The sequence below is a fragment of the Periplaneta americana genome, chromosome 1, assembly GCF_040183065.1.
Source record: "Periplaneta americana isolate PAMFEO1 chromosome 1, P.americana_PAMFEO1_priV1, whole genome shotgun sequence".
In the NCBI taxonomy this organism is placed as follows: domain Eukaryota; kingdom Metazoa; phylum Arthropoda; class Insecta; order Blattodea; family Blattidae; genus Periplaneta; species Periplaneta americana.
The window spans coordinates 69,914,983-69,920,349 of record NC_091117.1 but is presented as its reverse complement, the minus strand read 5'-3'; the positions used below and the strand labels follow the sequence as shown (position 1 = coordinate 69,920,349).

Genomic DNA, 5,367 nt, shown 5'->3' with positions numbered 1-5,367 from the left:
TTACGTTTCAGAATGAAACTCAATATTTTAATCTAATAACTCAAGTTGCCTTTTAAATATTCCATATAAGTTATGTATGATTTTTATTGCCTCAAAAGTTACGTTTTATAGAAATTTCAAGACTTTTTTTTCTAGACTCTGGACCTTTGAAACAATTGCACTAAAGCAGTTTAAAGAAATCGTATCAAATGTTTTGCGTAATTTTAAAACTACGAAAACGATGAAATCACTAATTAACCGTCAATGTGTATTTGAATGGTAATAACTTATTTTTGACAGCAAGTACGAGACCACAACCGCGGCACTTAATGTTAGCCTAAACACTTACATACCTACATTTTAAAATTTAGACCTACTCAGAGAATCTATCTAACCTGGTCCAAGCCATAGAGATTTCCAAATACGGACCTGTTAGCGTCCTAGGAGCGTTTAGATTTTCTGGCAACAGAATCACCAATTCATATTTCCTTTCAAGTAAGAGGCTCATCACTGAAGTTTGGAGTTTCATCTTGTAACAATATGCTGGATCAATCTTAGAGGGTCCTTTTTTGCTGAAATTCTTTTGCTTTTCAGTTTTTCATTCGCAATGTTAATCTGTCTGCACACAAAACCACGAAATTATTTATTAGAACTTTTATATATAAATCTAAGTAAACACGCTTTTTAAAAGAGTTCCAAAGTGTTTTGAACGGTTAAATTTACTTACTTACTTTCTTTAAGTTTGCGATTGTGCGATCGCTTCAAATGGTCTAACAAATTCCAAGTTCCACCACCCTTAGAGTAAATTCGCCCACAGAGTTCACAGTGTGCGATTTTATTATCATCTTCAACAAAATTAAAAATTTCCATGCGACGGATATACGATTTGGTGCCATTTTATTCCACTAACAACTACCCTAAGTCCGTACGCGCCGGTCGTCCTTGAGCTCTACGTCTTCCAACTTCGCTTCGCTCCGAACCACCGCATCCCTTCGTATGTCCCCTGTTCCACCTACGATAGTACCGGAGATCACCGGTGGAGAGCTTTATTCGTAATCTCCGATTCCTCCGCGGTAGTAGTCACTCCGATGAGCAGCACTATGCGTGTGGGATGAAATTGATTATTATCGGCTTTATCAGCAAGGGTGGACACATTGAGCATCTGTGATAGATATAAAGGCTTGAAGAGTTTACCTATATATCTGCAAGACAAAATGCAGTTACATCAGCTTCTTGTCTATGCGGATGGCGTGAATATGTTAGGAGAAAATCCTCAAACGATTAGGGAAAACGCGGAAATTCTATTTGAAGCAAGTAAAGAGATAGGGTTGGAAGTAAATCCCGAAAAGACTAAGTATATGATTATGTCTCGTGATCAGAATATTGTACGAAATGGAACTATAAAAGTTGGAGATTTATCCTTCGAAGAGGTGGAAAAATTCAAATATCTTGGAGCAACAGTAACAAATATAAATGACACTCGGGAGGAAATTACACGCAGAATAATTATGGGAAATGCCTGTTATTATTCGGTTGAGAAGCTTTTGTTATCTAGTCTGCTGTCAAAAAATCTGAAAGTTAGAATTTATAAAACAGTTATATTACCGGTTCTTCTGTATGGCTGTGAAACTTGGACTCTCACTTTGAGAGATGAACAGAGATTGAGGGTTTTTGAGAATAAGGTTCTTAGGAAAATATTTGGGGCTAAAAGGGATGAAGTTACAGTAGAATGGAGAAAGATACACAACGCAGAGCTGCACGCATTATATCCTTCACCTGACATAATTAGGAACATTAAATCCAGAAGTTTGAGATGGGTAGGGCATGTTGCACGTATGGGCGAATCCAGAAATGCATATAGAGTGTTAATTGGGAGGCCAGAGGAGAAAAGCCTTTGGGGAGGCCGAGACGTAGATGGGAAGATAATATTAAAATGGATTTGAGGGAGGTGGTATATGATGATAGGGTAGCTATTTCTAGTTCTGCTGATATTTAGTTTTCGAATAGCTTTCGATTTATGTATTTGTAATGATAAAATATATGTAAACCAATTGTTTCTATATGGAGTCTTTCATAAGTCCTTGAAACATTTTAAAAATTCACCTAAACTAAGCAGCGGATACTTCATTTTATTACTTACTTAATTATTTACCGATAGAGTAGCCAATGTGTATTATCACCATTTAATTCGAGAAAAATCCGTTCCGGCACCGGGAATCGAACCCGGGTCCTCTCAGCTCTGCGCGCTGAGTGCTCTTTCCAACTGAGCTATGCCGGGACACGATCTACGGTGCCGGCCGAACTGCTCTCGAATTAAATGATGATAATACACATTGGCTACTTCATAGTAGTCGTGTAATATTCAATGAGGTAGGCGCGACCTCATATATAATGAATATGTGATGTATTAACTGTTAGCACTTGTCACAAATTGAGGTTGAATATGGCCATAAAGTCATTTAAATATGCGCTCCTGCATGTATGACTTACATTGTCTAAAGTGCAGGTAGTAAGGCCGTAAAACATTACAACGAGAGGAGTTCGGCCGGCATCTTGGATCGTGTCCCGGCATAGCTCAGTTGGAAAGAGCACTCAGCGCGCAGAGCTGAGAGGTTCCGGGTTCGATTCCCGGTGCCAGGACGAATTTTTCTCGAATTAAATGATGATAATACACATTGGCTACTTCATAGTAGTCGTGTAATATTCAATGAAGTAGGCGAGACCTCATATATAATGAATATGTGATGCAAAAACTCGGTCTTTGTAACGAGAAGAAAGAGCTCTATCGCTAAGCCACAAACGCTTCTTAGGAATATGTCGTTTCGTGACAAAGACACGTCTGCTACAATTTGTCTTTATCTTCGGACCTCGATACTTAATATTTCCCCGTGTGAATCTCGCGTGACAAACAAATTCACACTACAGGAGAGCGATCATTTTCCGTGTCGAACGGTGTACATAGACTACTAGATGGTGTCTGCTATCATATTTTGGAAAATACTAATTAATTTTTATGGAAGGAAGGTATAGACCCTTCTTACAACAAGGTCTTAAATTTAAAAATCGAAACTTTGTGTAACCAGAACAGTCCAGGAGGGCTAATAGCCTACGTGCAATTTATGAGGAGGAGGAGGAGGATGATGATGATTATGATGATGATATTGAAACCTCTATGCGTTAGCAAATTTTTCAAATTTAAGTTCAGAAAAAAATAGAATATTAAAAATTTTTGCTTCTGATATAAGTTGTTTGTTTAATTTCAGCGATTAACACTGTAAATAAATGAGTAAGATTTCTTTCTACTCTGTTGTACAAGTATCACATATGATCTACTGGCCGCGTTGTGTACAGGTTCTACCAAACGTTTAAGAACACTCCTTCAGAAGTTATGAATCACTCCTGGCTTTATATTTATGTGAAATCCCCTGATCTTTATACAAGGAACAAATTCCTATAAATAATGAAGTTTTTACTTTAAATCCGATCTCTCTATATTTAAAAGTGTGGATTACATAACAATTTTTGCGGTATGTAAACTCATTGAAAAATGACATTTTTATAGAAAAAAAATTGAAAAATGTAGAATGAGTTCACTTAGATCGATGAATTTTCGGATAGAGTTCGACATATCTTAAATGCTTCTTGTGTAATTATCACTTTTTATTTTAAAAATTATCCGCTCGTCCACGTATTGTAATCCAGATTTTTTCTTTCTTTTAGACTATTTAGGAAAAATTGCCAATTACTAAAATTCTCTTTGAGTTTGAAATTCGCGGCAAATTGATCAGGGACCGACACTGCCATTTACATCGTAACACTGGGAGTCAGTAAAAACTTGTCAATCACCTTATTCCCTCTATTTTTGGTAAACAGTTGTGCATTTTGTAACAGGTATGAAAAGGTTAGATTTATTCTTTGAAAAAGAGTGAAAATGGATCTAAATTCAGTGAGTATGGACATGAAGTGACAGATTATTGCAACGCGGAAAAATGACTTGAGAAAATATATCATTATATTTCAAAATTTATTGATATAAATACATCTATTCTTAGTGATTAATCTTTTATTAAAAGAATATAATTTTTCAATAAATTTTCATAACAGAAAAATTGTTATATAATCCACAGTTTGAAAATCCACACCTGAGGAGTAACGGTTAGCGAGTCTGGCCGCGAAAGCAGGTGGCCCAGGTTCAATTTCCGGTCGGGGCAAGTTACCTGGTTGAGGTTTTTCAGGGGTTTTCCCTGAACCCAATATGAGCAAATGCTCGGTAAGTTTCGGTGCTGGACCCCGGACTCATTTCACCGGCATTATGACCTTCATCTCATTCAGACGCTAAATAACCTAAGATGTCGATAAAGCGTCGTAAAATAACCTACTAAAATAAAAATAAAAAAAACAGTTTGAAAGAGAGAGATTGGGTTTGCAGCAGAGTGCTGCATTGGAGTTAAATCGCTCGCTTGAACTCGGTCGAGTGTCGCACCCTCGAGTGAGATACGATCGGTCATGATACGTTCGTAATAAATAGAAGCACAGTACTTACAAGGCCATCTCACCGACATGTCTTATCTTGTATGGAAGGAGACAGATAATATACAGCGTATTCCGAATCTCACCGGACCGGTGGACAACAATGACGTCACGCTGCAGCGGAATAGGAACAAAACTGCTGGAAGGATCGATGGCTGTCATGGCGACTGTGTAAGTTGTTATCGTGCTACGATAGCAAAATTTTGCGAAATTTCCGTACTGCCATCTCGTTCAAAGAAAGAGATCATAAACAACTGAGTAGCATAATATCAAAGACGGACACCTGACCTCAATCGAAATTTAGATACCTGTGGTTTCTTATACAATTTTTCATGCTCTTTCCAGTTATAGTGAAACAATATGCAAACTCTAATACTACATTTATAAAATAAATTGTGTTAAATATTACAAAGAACACTGTGAAATAAAAAATTGCCCCTAGATCAAAACTATGGAGACGACAGATGTCCGTCTTTGATATTAAACTACTCAACTTATTTCTTGAACCGGTAATAATAACTGGTCCGTTGACATGTTCGCTCATAAGCCATTAATATATTGTTTTTACATTGTGCTCATTACAAACAATACAGCAGAACTAAAGCAGAACACACCGCCATGACACAACAGTACACGATGTCATTCGTCTGCTAATTCCCGCCCTATACAAGAACCAATCAGATTCACTGATGGCGGCTGATGGAGACTGCCACCACCTCTGCAAGCTGATGGCACCGGTGCGACACCGGTGGAGCATCAATGACGTCATCGGTGGAATTCGGAACACCGTGATGCCATCGGATTGCTCACCGGTGAGATTCGGAATACGCTCATACACATATGTTTTGCTCAACACGG

At 37.7% G+C, this 5,367-nt stretch overlaps 1 non-coding gene across 1 annotated transcript; it reads right to left on the bottom strand.

Moving 5' to 3' along the window:
- Window positions 1–2,181: 2,181 nt before the first annotated feature.
- On the bottom strand, window positions 2,182–2,258 carry TRNAC-GCA (transfer RNA cysteine (anticodon GCA)). The gene has a single exon. It is a non-coding gene; the product is annotated as a tRNA-Cys (tRNA).
- Window positions 2,259–5,367: the final 3,109 nt, after the last annotated feature.